Source organism: Staurois parvus, unplaced genomic scaffold, assembly GCF_062004578.1.
Source record: "Staurois parvus isolate SC_StPar_1 unplaced genomic scaffold, SC_StPar_1.0 ptg000574l, whole genome shotgun sequence".
In the NCBI taxonomy this organism is placed as follows: Eukaryota; Metazoa; Chordata; class Amphibia; order Anura; family Ranidae; genus Staurois; species Staurois parvus.
In genome coordinates, this window is record NW_028318370.1 from 3,258,937 (window position 1) to 3,275,039 (window position 16,103).

General features: G+C 42.4%; 1 protein-coding gene across 6 annotated transcripts in view; it reads right to left on the bottom strand.

The window, feature by feature from the left end:
* Positions 1 to 16,103, bottom strand: part of GJA5 (gap junction protein alpha 5) — a 162,980-nt gene that overhangs the window by 42,191 nt on the left and 104,686 nt on the right. The window contains exon 2 of one of the 6 annotated variants that reach the window (XM_089691909.1): positions 133 to 266. The exons of the other annotated variants lie outside the window; for them this stretch is intronic. The gene's annotated coding sequence lies outside the window, so the exon portion shown is untranslated. The remainder of the gene's footprint in view (positions 1 to 132; positions 267 to 16,103) is intronic. 6 annotated transcript variants of the gene reach the window in all.

A 16,103-nucleotide genomic window follows, 5' to 3' on the forward strand; every position in this document is an offset into this window, starting at 1 on the left:
TTAGTACAACAGACCTAGAATATATTATTCTTGTGAAATTAATGCATGCTAGAACATGTTGTACTCGTTTTAGGGTGTAACATGTTCCAGCACCCCCTCGGGCAGGCGGCTCATATAGACACAGCAACATACCTGTACATTGCTCCCTTCTTCTGTGTTCAGGGAGCAAGCACACCCCCATTACCACTGATCATAGCCCAGAGCTCTGTGCTGACAAACACACAGGGCTCTGTACAGAGGGAACGATCTGTGTCTGTTTCTTCTCCCTGCAAAGCAGTGTGAAGAAACAAACATATTTTTAGTAAAAAAACAGCACACATTCACACTTATAAGGCACACACTTAACCCCTTGATGTTAACCCCTTCCCAGCCAGTGTCATTAGTACAGTGACAGTGTATAGTATTAGCACTGGATATAGTGTCACTGGTGATGTCAGTGTCGGTTAGTCACTTTGCCAACCTACCATCCGGGCTCAGTTAGTGTCAGATTGCCCAAAGCACTATCACAGTCCCAATATAAGTCACTGATCACCGGCTCACCACCATTACTAGAAAAAGTATGATTAATTAAAAATTCCAATATATATACACCATAGTTTGTAGACACTATAACTATCACACAAACTAATCCATATACACTTATTAAGATTTTGTTTTACCAAATACATGTAGCAAAATACATATTGGCCTAAATTCATGCAGAAATTACATTTGAAAAAAAAATTTGTTGGATACGTTTTGAAGCAGAAAGTAAAAAATGTTTCCAAAATGTTGGGTCTTTTATTGTTTACATAATAAAAAATAAAAAACCTAGTGATGATCAAATACCACTAAATGAAAGCTGTATTTGTGTGAAAAAAGATATAAATTACATTTGGATACATTGTAGCATGACCGTGCAATTACCAGTTAAAGTAGCGCAGTGACGAATAGCAAATAAAATGCCCTGGTCATGAAAGGGGTAATATCTTTCGGAGCTCAAGTATGTGGCTTTGTGGGGCTGCCAACTTTTAAAAAAATCAGGTGTTTATCAGTGCCTAAGGTGCAGTGCTGTCCTCCCACAACTGGTTCTTCCTACCCTATCTTGGATACCGGAGCGGACTGTGGCTTCCTGAGGAACCACAGCTGGCTCCCCATTGTGCATGTCAGCCACCACCTGGTGGTATCTCTAGCTACCCACAGCGCGAGGTTCCAGTCTGCTTGTTCACCAGGGCCCCTGATGGTGGGGATGGACTTGGAGCAGACTGAGACCAGGTCGCGACCCCTGAGTACATCCGGCCATGGTAGAGGGTACCATCAGAGGTGTGCGGGGAATAGTCTGATGTGAAGAGGCTGACAGGCCTGGCAGCAGGGACTGATCCGTGTGGGATGGATGGATGGTCAGTGTAAGGTAAGGCGTAGTCAGGCGTGCCGGGTCGGCAACGTGCGGGCAGCGAGGTACCAGAGGAGCAGACAGAGAATGGTCAGGTCACGAGCCGGGTTCAGCAACTAACGGGCAGGTAGGAACAGGAGGAGCAGGCAGAAGAGTGGTCAGGTCAAGCCAGGGGTCAAGCAGGAGACAATCAGCAGGGTCAGGATCAAGCATAGGTCGGCAACAGGAAGCTTCACGAACAGATCACAGGAACAGATAATAAGACCAAATAGCAATGCACAAACCTTCTGGCTTGTTTAAATAGCACGCCCTGCGCTGTCATTGGTGCCAGGCGCGTGTCCGCGATCACGAGTGCACATGCGCGGCCGTCGCTGTTGCCGCGATCGCCCAGGTCCCGCCGCTCGCCGGTTAGAGCGTGTCGGTGTTCTGCGCATGCGCCGCCCGGCGTATCGCTGCAGAACACTGGATCCCTGACAGTGCATGTGCAAGCTTGTGCAGAGCTTTGTTGATGGTCCTGCAGCCTCCAGGGACATATCCTAGGATGCTGCAAGAGGGGGTAGGGCAAGGGACATCATTGCTGAAGTAGGAGCTGGTAGTGATAAAAATTCTCCCTTCCTGGGGTTAGGGAGTGAACCAGCCTGAATTCACTTTTTGGGTGAAGTTGTACTTTAAGTAAAGTTCCAACACCAAAGCCCTGTCAGTCTGGAGAAGAGTTTGGAGGAAGTACAGTGGTGAAAATAATTATTTGATCCCCTACAGATTTTGTAGGTTTTCCCACTTACAAAGAAATGAAGGGTGTATAATTTTCATCATATTTGGATTTTAAATTATAGAAACAGAATATCAACCAAAAATCATGAAAAAACACATGATACAAATTGAGTTGCAGTTCAGTGAGTAAAATAAGTATTTGATCCCCTACCAACCAACAATAATTCTGGCTCCCACAGACTGGATATGTGCTCATGTGGTACACAGATTAGTCCTGTCAATTTAAGAAGGTGCTGCTAACGACAACAACTCGTTATGTGTATAAAAGACACCTGTCCACAGAATCTCTTTCTTCTATTCAAACCTCACCACCATGGGTAAGACCAAAGAGCTGCCAAAGGACATCAGGGACAAGATTGTAGACCTGCACAAGGCTGGAATGGGCTACAAGACCATCAGCAAGAAGCTTGATGAGAAGGAGACAACTGTTGGAGTGATTATTCGCAAATGGAAGAAATACAAAATAACCATCAATCACCCCCGGTCTGGAACTCCAGGCAAGATTTCGCCTCATGGGGTAAGGGTGATCATGAGGAAAGTGAGGGATCAGCCCAGAACTACACAGGAGGAGCTTGTGAATGATCTCAATGCAGTTGGGACCACAGTCACCAAACAAACCATTGGTATCACAAGACGCTGCCATGGACTGAAATCCTACAGCACCCGCAAGGTCCCCCTCCTCAAGAAGGCACATGTACAGGCCCATCTGAAGTTTGCCAATCAACATCTAAATTCAGAGAAGGATTGGGAGAAAGTGCTGTGGGCAGATGAGACCAAAATTGAGCTCTTTGGCATTACCTCGACTCGCCATGTTTGGAGGAAGAAAAATGCTGACTATCACCCTAAGAACACCATCCCTACAGTCAAGCACGGAGGTGGAAACATTATGCTTTAGGGTTGTTTCCCTGCTAAAAAGGTATAGGCCAACTTTGTGGCATTGAGGGACCAATGGACGGGGCCATGTATTGGAAAATGTTTGATGAGAACCTTCTTCCTTCAGTCAGAACACTGAAGATGGGTCACTGATGGGTCTTCCAGCATGACAATGACCCAAAACATACCACCAAGGCAACAAAGGAGTGGTTCAAGAAGAAGCACATTAAGGTCATGGAGTGGCCTAGCCAGTCTCCAGACCTTAATCCTACAGAAAATGAAGGAGGAAGCTGAAACTTCGTGTTGCCAAGGGACAGCCAAGAAACCTAAAGGATTTAGAGAAGATCTGTAATGAAGAGTGGACCAAATCCCTCCTCAGATGTGTACAAACCTGGCAACCAACTACAAGAAGCATCTTACCTCTGTGCTTGCCAACAAGGGTTTCTCCACCATGTACGAACTCATTTTGCTTGGGGATCAGATATTTATTTTACTCACTGAACTGCAATTCATTTTCTAACACTTGCATCATTTTAATTTAAAATACTCCTATGATAAAAACAATAGACCCTTCATTTCTTTGTGAGTGGGCAAACTTACAAAATCTGCAGGGAATCAAATAATTATTTTCCCCACTGTACTTAGGCAGGCACACACCATTCAGACGTGTTAAGAGGTAGAGTTGTAAAAAAAAAAAAAAAAAAAAATTAGAGGCACAGAAAATGTGGTCTCAACCTTCAAGAAAGTATAAATCTTGGGAGAAACTAAAGAAATCACTATCCAAAAACAAAAACAAAAAGCCTAATCTAAAAAATACAACGGAGGAGCATTAGTCTGGCTTGGCAATAGATTTTGTTTTTTCGCTGAGCTGCTGAGCTTCATGGGTCATTTCTTCTATGCTCTATTTTATTTTCCTTGAGTCAGAATATACTTTGCTATATGTAGTGAAAAGAAACAAACTAAATATTATTAAATGAAATATTGACATTGGGAGATGTTCAGTTTATACACTGGTTACACTGTATAACATTCGTTTTGCGTCAGAAATCAGGATTTATGGCGGCGTGCTCGATTCGCTGTAATCTCATGTCATGTAAGCAGCTTCTAATATAAAGTAGAGGACGGGGAACTATGTGTGCGCTAGACTGGTACAGCCCGGGATAACAGAAAACAGACACAGACCGTGGGCAAACCCGGACTGTACCCAGACCAAAGTATTATCACCAATTTAGCAATTTCCAAAAATAAGGGAATTATTTCTGGTGTTAGAGTGGCGGATGCAGCCATGCAAATAATTATTTTATGATAATCTTTTTTTATTGAAGTTTTGCCTCAGAAAGAAAATACAGACAAGAAGTTCATGGCAGTGAAAGAAAAAAACCGTTACACTCATGTATTACATCTTCCAAATCATATCAATGTGACACCATCATCAAAACAATATACACTCACCGGCCACTATTGAGTCCACCTTGGTAGTGCCAAGAAACTCTCCCCCACACCATTATACCACCACCAGCCTGAACCATTGATACCAGGCAGGATGGATCCATGCTTTCATGTTGTTTACGCCAAATGCTGACCCTACCATCTGAATGTCGCAGCAACCAGTCTGCCCATTCTCCTCTGACATCAACAACGCATTTTCATCCACACAACTGCCACTCACTGGATATTTCTCTTTTTCGGACCATTCTCTGTAAACCCTAGAGATGGTTGTGCGTGAAAATGCCAGCAGATCAGCAGTTTTTGAAATACTCAGACCAGCCCGTCTGGCCCCAACAACCATGCCACGTTCAAAGTCACTTAAATCCCCTTTCTTCCCCATTCTGATGCTCGGTCAGCAAGTCATCTTCACCATATTTAGATACCTAAATGTATTGAGTTCCTGCATTGTGATTGGCTGATTAGCAATTTGTCTTACCAAGCAGTTGAACAGGTGTACCTAATAAAGTGGCCGGTGAGTGTATATCGGAAAGAAAAACGTCAGGAAAAAAATATCAATGACAAGGCTCCCTCAATATACATATCATTAAAGCTCCCATAATAAACAATGCCAAAACGCATTTAAACCACTATGGAGAATATGAGGCATACAAATAGGCAAGAAGGAGAAAAGATAATAAAGATAGCGGGGATAGAACCTGTGCTGCGGTTTCCTTAAAATTTCACCTGAGGTATGAGAGGGATATCAGGGAGAAGGAACAAAGAGTCGAAGCCGAGGTTTAGTGTTCATGGCTCCTGCCAGGCCTAACTCAATTGCCCATCTGAGCCTTATAATATATGTGAGGTGCTGTGTAAATTGGCAGCACTATATAATATATATATAATAATAATAAAAATAATAAAAATTCCAAATAGAGAGAGAGAGAGAGAGAGAAACCAAAGCATTCAGCTGTATTGTAATCTTAGCTATAGGTACAAGTCACCAAGGACACTTTACAAGCTCTTTAACCACTTCCAGACCGGACACTTTCACCCCCTTCATGTCCAGGGCAATTCTCAGCTTTCAGCGCTATCACACTTTGAATGACAATTGCGCGGTCATGCAACACTGTACCCATATGAATTTTTTAACATTTTTTTGAGACAGATAAAACTTTATTTTGGTGGTATTTATTCACCGCTGGGATTTAAAATTTTTTTGCTATGTAAATGAAAAGTCCAAACATTTTGAAAAAAAAAAGTGTTTTTCTTATAAAATTTTGCAAATAAATAATCTATCATAAATCTTGGCCGAAATATATTCAGTTATCTTTTTAGTAAAAAAAAAAAAAATAAGCCAAATTAGTTTATAACCAAAAATTATAATTTTTAAACATTTTTTTTTACATTTTTATTTTAGATTTTATATTATTATTTATGGGTTTTTTTTTTACATACTGTCACCCTAGCAGTACAGTGTCACCATGGTGACACTGTACTACCTGTTGACGGTGATGAAGATTTTTTTTTTTTTTTTTGTGATTGCTTTTACACCCATATAGGATGTAAAAGCAATAATTTCTCTTTCTCTCTGTCTGCATTCTTGCAGCCATTGAGAAATACTGAGTGAGCTGTGATTGGTCACAGCTTGTCACATGGTACAAGGCTGTTGTGAATAGCCTTGTACCATGTGACCTCTGTGATCATTCACAGATTTCGCACGTAGTAAGCAATGATGTCACAAGTAACATCTTGCTTACTACTTTGCATGTGATCACTGATTGGCCTATCAGTGATCACATGATCGGGACCTCGTACAGAGGTCCCGTCCGACTATCAGTGTTTCACTGTGTCCGGAGGACACAGAGGGCACCGGATCGCGGTGCTGCGCGCTCCCAGGGAGCGCGCACAGCTAGAAATGGCCCCTGGAGTGCCACCATCTTGCCGTTTATAAACAGCAGGTAGACGGCAAGTGGTTAACACCCCGGTCACATTGCAAATCGCATGGCAAGTCGCACCCTATTGTCTGCAATTACAGCGGTCATATCAGTGTGATTCTGCTTTAGTTGGAGCCGCACCGATTTCTAAAGTAGCGCATACACTACTTTAGGTGCGACTTGCATAGACATCTGTGTTCTGCAAGTCGCACTGCAAGACGGAATACCATCCGCCTTTGAAATTGTGCGACTTCACTGGAAGTCGCACGATTTCAAAGTCAGATCGGTGTGACCGGGGTGAATGGGCTGGTTTACACCGCAATCTCTGCGTTCCAAATGCATTTCTGCATGCATGTTTTTGATGCGTTTAACTCATTTCAGGACATGTTCGTTCCAGTGTGCTTTTGATGTGTTTTGCCTAGTGGTGCACTGGAATGAAAATTCTGGTGCCGAAACCATAACTGAAAATTCAGAATGCACTTGGTCGAAAACCAAAACTGAAAAGGACAGTTTTTAACCAATAGCTGCCCGGCCAATAGCCGTTTGGCGGCCGGCAAAATGCTGTAGATTTCCGGGGTGGACGCCATAAGGCGTACTCCCGGGCAAGCGCAGTTTTCGCGCTAGCAGCGCGATCTGTCACCGGCCGTGTACCTCAGACACACCCGATGACAGATCTGAGTACCGGCCCCCGTTGCCGGTACCATGTGACCTGCTGTGACCAATCACAGAAGGTCACATGACAGTTGTATACAATGGATGGCTTCATTCATGCCATCCATTGTATACTAGTGTCTAGCTGTGAATGGTCACAGCAGGTCACATGCACATGTCATGTGATTAGCTGTGGCCAAATCACAGCTAAGCACAAAAAAAAAAAACAAAAACGTGAATGAATCGATGTCATTCAGGTAAATGCTTGCTTATAGCAAAGTAATTCTTTGCTATAAGCAAATTGTGTAAAAAAAAAAAATACTGATCACTTCCCCAAAGTAGTACAATGTTACTATACTATGGTAACATTGTACTACTTTGGACATAGTGAAGTATGAAAAAACAAATCTTAAAAAAAAGGGAAAAAATGTAATAACAAATTAAAAATAAAAAAATAAAACAAAATTAAAAAAAAAGTATATATATATATATTTTCATACGGTCACCAGTCAGTGTCCCTGATCACCGCCATGCCAGTTATGTGATGACGCTGTACTGCACTGGTGACAGCATGTAAAAAAAAAAAAAGTGAAAATAATTTTTTTAATTTTTCAATTTTCCAAAAAATTATGTAAAAAAAAAAATACAACTTCAAAAAACTCGCCATGCCTCTTATGAAGTACGTCGGACTGTCTACTCTGCAAAAAGGGGTCATTTGGGGGATATCTGTACTGTTCTGACATTCTTGGACCTCAAGAAATTAGATTGGCCGTCAGTACTTCAGGATTGATCAATATTCAGATCTATACCATAGTTTGTGAACTCTATAACTTTCCTACAAACTAAATAATACATCCTAATTTGGGTTATTTTCACCAAAGACATGTAGCAGAATACATCTCGGCCTAAATTTATGAAGAACAATTATTTATTTGCAAACATTTATAACACAAACAAAGAAAAACGTGTTTTTTTTTTCAAAATTCAAAAGTCTTTTGTTAATTTAGCAAAAAATAAAAACCCCGGTGGTGATTAAATACCACCAAAAGAAAGCTCTAGTTGTGTGAAGAAAATGATAAAATTTTAGTTTGGGTACAATGTTGTATGACCGCGCAATTGTCATTCAAAGCGTGAGAGCGCTGAAACCTGAAAACTGGCCTGGGAGGAAAGGGGGTAAAAGTGCCCGGTATGGAAATGGTTAAAATGAAAACAAAAATAATTCAATAATGTAGCTAGCATTTGTGCATTGAAGTTAATAGAGTGTGTTTTTGCATTGAAGTCTATGGGACACGATTCTGCATTGAAGTCTGTGGGACACAATTTTGCACTGAAGTCTATGGGACACAATTTTGCATTGAAGTCACTAGTTGGCGTTTTTGCATTGGGACAATGGGACATGATTTTACACTGAAGTCTATAGGGTGCGATTTTGCATTGAAGCCTATGGGACACGAATTTGCATTGAAGTCTATGGGATACGATTTTACATTGAAGCCTATGGGACATGATTTTGAATTGAAGTCTATGGGGCACAATTTTGCACTGCAGTCACTAGGGAGCGTTTTTGCATTGAAGACAATGGGACACAATTTTACATTGAAGTCTATGGGGCACAATTTTGCACTTAGGTCTATGGGAATGTAGCATGCCATTATTGGCATCTTTTTTTTTTTCTATCTGCAAAATGCTGTTAACCCCTGTTCCTGACGCCAACATGGCAGCATACATGTGATATAGCTCCGCTCCTATATCCACCCACAGGACCTGTGTATATCTATAAAGGTCTGAGAGCAACCTCCCCCATTCTCCTTTTTGTCCTGAAGATCTACACCTGCAAGACTTTGATGTTGCATTAAGTCCCTACCTGCCAACTGAGTTGGAGTCTGTCTGGGTTCAGCTTCTGCCAGGCGCAGTCCTGCATCTTAGGTTGCTAAATGCACCAACAAGGTGGGGAGCCCCTTCTGGTGGTCTTTTGGGACTGAGTAGTTCTCTAACCAGAGACATTGGAACCTCATGTGCTGCACCTGAGATGGTGTTTGTTTGCTGCAGTCCATGCTGCATGTGGTTCTCTGCACACCTGATCAGGATCATGGGGCTGGAGTTAGTGCTGCCTCTTTTTTTCTTTTCTCCCACAGGTCAGTGCTATTCCTTTTTGTCTTCATGAGAGTCATTTGAGGGGTTTTCTTTTGTCAGCAGTTTTCCTTTCACCTGTGACCAGCTTGTGCACACGATTCGGTTCGGGGTTTGTGGCTGTTACCGGTCTCTATGGGATCCAGACATACACTGTGGAGAGGGCCTCTTATGGCGACCATGTTTGTTAAGCATTTCCATACCGGGCACTTTTACACCTTCCTGCCCAGGCCAGTTTTCAGGTTTCAGCGCTGTCACACTTTGAATGACAATTGCGCAGTCATACAACATTGTACCCAAACTAAAATTTTATCATTTTCTTCACACAACTAGAGCTTTCTTTTGGTGGTATTTAATCACCGCTGGAGTTTTTATTTTTTGCTAAATTAACAAAAAAAGAACAAATTTTGAAAAAAAAAACACGTTTTTCTTTGTTTCTGTTATAAAAGTTTACAAATAAATAATTGTTCTTCATAAATTTAGGCCGAGATGTATTCTGCTACATGTCTTTGGTGAAAATAACCCAAATTAGGATGTATTATTTAGTCTGTAGGAAAGTTATAGAGTTCACAAACTATGGTATAGATCTGATTATTGATCAATCCTGAAGTACTGACAGCCAATCTAATTTCTTGAGGTTCAAGAATGTCAGAATAGTACAGATATCCCCAAATGACCCCTTTTTTCAGAGTAGACAGTCCGACGTACTTCATAAGAGGCATGGCGAGTTTTTTGAAGTTGTATTTTTTTGTCATTTTTTGGAAAATGAAAAATATTTTCACTATTTTTTTTTTTTTTTACATACTGTCACCAGTGCAGTACAGCGTCATCATATAACTGGCATGGCGGTGATCAGGGACACTGACTGGTGACAGTATGAAAAAAAAATATATTTTTTATTATTATTTTTACTTTTTTATTACATTTTTTTTATTTTTTTAAGATTTTTTTTTCATATTTTACTATGACCAAAGTAGTACAATGTTACCATAGTAACACTGTACTACTTTGGGGAAGTGATCAGTATTTTTTTTTTTTTTTTTTTTTACACAATTTGTTTAAAGCAAAGAATGACTTTGCTATAAGCAATCATTTACCTGAATGACATCGATTCATTCAGGTTTTTTTTTTTTTTGTGCTTAGCTGTGATTTGGCCACAGCTAATCACATGACATGTGCATGTGACCTGCTGTGACCATTCACAGCTAGGCACTAGTATACAATGGATGGCATGAATGAAGCCATCCATTGTATACAACTGTCATGTGACCTGCTGTGATTGATCACAGCAGGTCACATGGTACCGGCAACGGGGGCCGGTACTCAGATCTGTCATCGGCCGTGTCCGAGGTACACGGCCAGTGACAGATCGCGCCGCTCTGCAACCGCGCATGTGCGGGAGGACGCCAAATGGCGTACACCCCGGAAAGCTAAAGTATTTTTGCAGCCGCCAAACGGCTATAGGCCGGGCGGCTAATGGTTAAGGCATGTCCAGGCCCACGTAGCTGCAAGGTGGGTTTGCACTGGAAACATCTTCTGTTTTCCCTTGCTTATGCTACAGATTATAAGGGGGAGGGAGGTGATCAGCCACATGTTTATGATCTGTTTGCTTCTTTCTCTGAGTCTTTCAATTTACTTTCTGTGCAGTGCTGACATCCTTGCTCCAACGTGAGCCTTCTGCCATATAACCAAGAACTCCATGTGCTCAGGTAGGGACCATCAGTGTGGGAAGTTCCAGGGGGGACTGTTTTCTGAGAGTCTCACTGTGATAAACACGCATGCCCGATTAACCTGCAGGTTTGGGTTTTGCCATAGCCATGGAAGTGGAGTCTGGACCAAGCACTTCAGCTACCAGTGTTTCCACAACACCTGGCCTAGGATGGATTGGAAATTGAGAGGGAAGGATTGAAGGATTAGAACCATCCTCTTTCAGTGGTAAATCCTGCAGGGTTTCAGGAAGGATGCCAACAAATGCCATTTACTGTAAGTCTGGAATAAGTTCACAGTCTATGCAGCTGAGCAGGATTTTGATCCTAGCAACCCGGTGGTCGCCCAGTTGCTATAATTTTCTCACATAGATCTGGATTTGGGACTCAGCCTAGTTCTGCAAGGGCTCAAATTTCACCCATTTCAGCTTCATCGTGGAATCTGAGCGTGAGCTGCCAGGGAAGCATTAGGAGGTTGGTCCTGACACTTTGCGCTGCGGAGGAAAAACCTTTCCCCTGTGGGATTTTATTCCGGCACTGGATTTCCTTACCAGGTCTCTGTTTGCAACAATAGAAAGGAGTCTTCCGTAGGACGTCACCCAAGAAGCAGTGTCCCTCGATAACTTCAGGGGGCAGAGTTTTGGACCTGCAAGCGCTTCAAGCTGCAGAGTCCTACATCTTCTTTCTTCTGAACAAGTTGGGGCCTATGCCCCTCGAGGACCTTTGTCCCCAGGTGGCTTCAGTTTTCATCTTACAAACTGGTGATTCCATCCTTTCTGGCACAGATGGTACCTAACCTACACAAGCTGGATGTACCAGGTATCTAAGATGCTTCCTAGTTTAAATCCTCTGGGAGGCTGTTCGTGTTTCCATCAGGCAAATTCAGAGGAGGAAGATGCAGTAAACCTTGTCATCTTGGAGTGTCAAGGTCATCCTGAAAACATAGTGCAGCCAGGCAAGAGCCTCCAGAAGTGGTAAAGGCTCATTCAGCCAGGTCCATCTGTACATTCGTGGCAGCTCATACAAAATGTCTATGAAGAGTTTTGCATAGCAGCAGGCTAGTTACCACAGTGCACCTACCTCAGGCGCTACAGGGAAGATCCAGGGGCTTATACGTCAATAGACTTCAACAGAATGGTAGTCTAGGCTTCCATGTCCATTGTAATGCAGTTTGATTATATACAGTCAGGTCCATAAATATTGGGACATGGACACAATTCTAACATTTTTGGCTCTATACACCACCACAATGGATTTGAAATGAAACAAACAAGATGTGCTTTAACTGCAGACTGCCATCTTTAATTTGAGGGTATTTACATCCAAATCAGGTGAACGGTGTAGGAATTACAACAGTTTGCATTTGTGCCTCCCACTTGTTAAGGGACCAAAAGTAATGGGAGAATTGGCTTCTCAGCTGTTCCATGGCCAGGTGTGTGTTATTCCCTCATTATCCCAATTACAATGAGCAGATAAAAGGTCCAGAGTTCATTTCAAGTGTGCTATTTGCATTTGGAATCTGTTGCTGTCAACTCTCAAGATGAGATCCAAAGAGCTGTCACTATCAGTGAAGCAAGCCATCATTAGGCTGAAAAAACAAAACAAACCCATCAGAGAGATAACAAAAACATTAGGCGTGGCCAAAACAACTGTTTGGAACATTCTTAAAAAGAAGGAACGCACCGGTGAGCTCAGCAACACCAAAAGACCCGGAAGACCACGGAAAACAACTGTGGTGGATGAGCGAAGAATTCTTTCCCTGAAGAAAACACCCTTCACAACAGTCGGCCAGATCAAGAACACTCTCCAGGAGGTAGGTGTATGTGTATCAAAGTCAACAATCAAGAGAAGACTTCACCAGAGTGAATACAGAGGGTTCACCACATAGATGGAAACCATTGGTGAGCCTCAAAAACAGGAAGGCCAGATTAGAGTTTGCCAAACGACATCTAAAAAAGTCTTCACAGTTCTGGAACAACATTCTATGGACAGATGAGACCAAGATCAACTTGTACCAGAGTGATGGGAAGAGAAGAGTATGGAGAAGGAAAGGAACTGCTCATGATCCTAAGCATACCACCTCATCAGTGAAGCATGGTGGTGGTAGTGTCATGGCGTGGGCATGTATGGCTGCCAATGGAACTGGTTCTCTTGTATTTATTGATGATGTGACTGCCGACAAAAGCAGCTGGATGAATTCTGAAGTGTTTCGGGCAATATTATCTGCTCATATTCAGCCAAATGCTTCACAACTCATTGGACGCTGCTTCACAGTGCAGATGGACAATGACCCAAAGCATACTGCAAAAGCAACCAAAGAGTTTTTTAAGGGAAAGAAGTGGAATGTTCTGCAATGGCCAAGTCAATCACCTGACCTGAATCCGATTGAGCATGCATTTCACTTGCTGAAGACAAAACTGAAGGGAAAATGCCCCAAGAACAAGCAGGAACTGAAGACAGTTGCAGTAGAAACCCAGCGTCTGGTGATGTCTATGCGTTCCACACTTCAGGCTGTAATTGACTGCAAAGGATTTGCAATCAAGTATTAAAAAGTGAAAGTTTGATTTATGATTATTATTCTGTCCCATTACTTTTGGTCCCTTAACAAGTGGAAGGCACATATGCAAACTGTTGTAATTCCTACACCGTTCACCTGATTTGGATGTAAATACCCTCAATTTAAAGCTGACAGTCTGCAGTTAAAGCACATCTTGTTTGTTTCATTTAAAATCCATTGTGGTGGTGTATAGAGCCAAAAATGTTAGAATTGTGTCCATGTCCCAATATTTATGGACCTGACTGTAGCTTAGCCATCCCTGTTTAGCTATGTATGCTGCCATGTTGGCGTCAGGAAAACAGAAAATTGTATCATACTTACCGTAATTTTCCTTTCCTGATGCCAATCCATGGCAGCATACGAACCTTCCCTTTTTTTATTTTGATTGTATGACGAATGGGGGAGGTTGCTCTCCGTTAGACTTTTATAGATATACACCGGTCCTGTGGGTGGATATAGGGGCGGAGCTATATCACATGTATGCTGCCATGGATTGGCATCAGGGAAGGAAAATTACGGTAAGTATGATACAATTTTCCGTTTTTTGGCCTGCAACTTTCAACGGCCGTCATATCAGTGCTTCCCTAGTTTTGCCACATTCTGGATGTGCTCCATGCAAAAAAAAAAATGCAACCTGTTCTACTTTTGTTGACTGCACTGGTAAACACTGTGAATGTATTTTTGATGCAGATAAAAACACACTGGACTGCATCTGGTGTGAACCGGCCCTGTAACAAAACAAAAAAGCAGCTCTCCCTGCAACATTCACATGTATTTCAGTGCTGTTCCATGAAGTCCTGTTTGTCCATCACAAGATGTCTCAGCTCTTCTGGGTTGGATGAAAGCTGCTGTCCTTCCATCTGGAAAACTGAGGATGTCCTGTGAGTCCACAGTGTCATAGGCCCACCTCTCCCACCACCACTTTATGCATCACCCAGGACTGCCCAGAGCTGGAAGATAACAACCCAGTGGAGGAGATTTACTAAAACTGGAGCACACAGAATCTGGAGCAACTGTGCAAGGTAGCCAATCAGCTTCTAACTTCAGCTCGTTCAATTAAGCTTTGGCAATAAAGCATGGAAGCGGAGTATAAAAAAATACTTGGGGGTGGAGAAGGAAGAACTGGCAGTGGCTCAGCCCAGAGTTGGACTTTACTTGCCACCTAGGCCAATTCTGGCATTTCTCTCCTACATGTAAAAATCATAGTTTTTTTGCTAGAAAATTACTTAGAACCCCCATATAATATATATATTTTTTTAGCCGATAAAATGGGGCTAGTTGCCATTTTGTTACGTCGCACAGTATTTGTGCAGTAGTTTTTCAAATGCAATTTTTAAGGAAAAAATACACTTTAATAAATTTTAATGCAAAAAAATACAATATATAATCTAATTCTTTGGTAAAATATAAAAGGTGATGTTACTCCGTGTAAATAGATACCTGACATATCACACTTTAAAATTGCGCACACTCCTGGAATGGCGTGAAACTATGGTACTTAAAAATCCCATAGGCGACGCTTTCAAAACTTTTGCAGGTTACCAATTTAGAGTTACAGAGGAGGTCTATTATATGTTCTTAGGCTATAATCTCTGCAATTCAATTGTGAGTGTGGAAAATACCACATTATGGCCAACAGATGGTGCTGACTGACACAGGAAACAAGAATGCTCCTCCACTACATCTATTGGCCATAATGTGGAATTTCACCATTCACACTGCTTTTTTTTTTTTTATCTCCAATGACTAACATGCGATCTGTAGAGAACATAGCCACATTTGCAGTTTCAATGGATAAACAGCTGGCATTTTTTTTAAATATGCGCCTTACTGTTGACTGAATGAGGGAAATTTACTAAAACTGGAGCACGCAGAACCTGGTGCAGCTGTGCATGGTAGCCAATCGGCTTCTAACTTCATCTCAATTAAGCTTTGGCAACGACCACCGGTTCACATTTATGCAACCGTGTTGGCTGCGTTTTGCACGGACACGAGAGCCCATTCATTTGAATGGATTCCCATGCCCGTGACACGCAGGGAAGGAGTCCCTGCACTTCTTCGGAAAACGCAGCCCACACAGGACCCTCGGTTCCCAGTACGGTTACGTTTTCCAGTGCAAGCGGCGTGTCATTAGCCCACGGGTCCGCGTTTTTCTGTGCGGGTGGTGCAGCTGCACGGATTTTTGTGCAGATCCACAATGGCACCACGCACACAGATGTGAACCTAGGGTGAAGCCTGGAAGCTGACTGGTTACCATGCACAGTTGCACCAGATTTTGCACACTCCCAGTTTTAGTAAATCAACTCCAGTGTGTCCCAAACATCAACTACTCTTTCAGTAAAATAATACAGTCTAAGGCTAGGTTCACACCTTTACATTTTGCGTTTGATCTGTTTCTGCAGTGCTTATTTGCGTTTTTGACGCAGTGTTCAGTTTTTTTTGCCAACTGTTTCTGAGCAGATTAAACCGAAAATTCGCATCAAAAACTCACAACATGCATATCTGCAGCATCTCCATTGAAGTCTATAGAACCCAAAATTGCAACGTTTTGCGTTTAACCACCTCCCGTCCGGCCGTTGTATAAAAATGGCCGGACGGTGGCAGTGCAGGGTTGGGTGGCCGCTTATAAACGGCCTCCCCACACCCTGCTTGTGCGCGCTCCCTGGGAGCACACAGCCCCA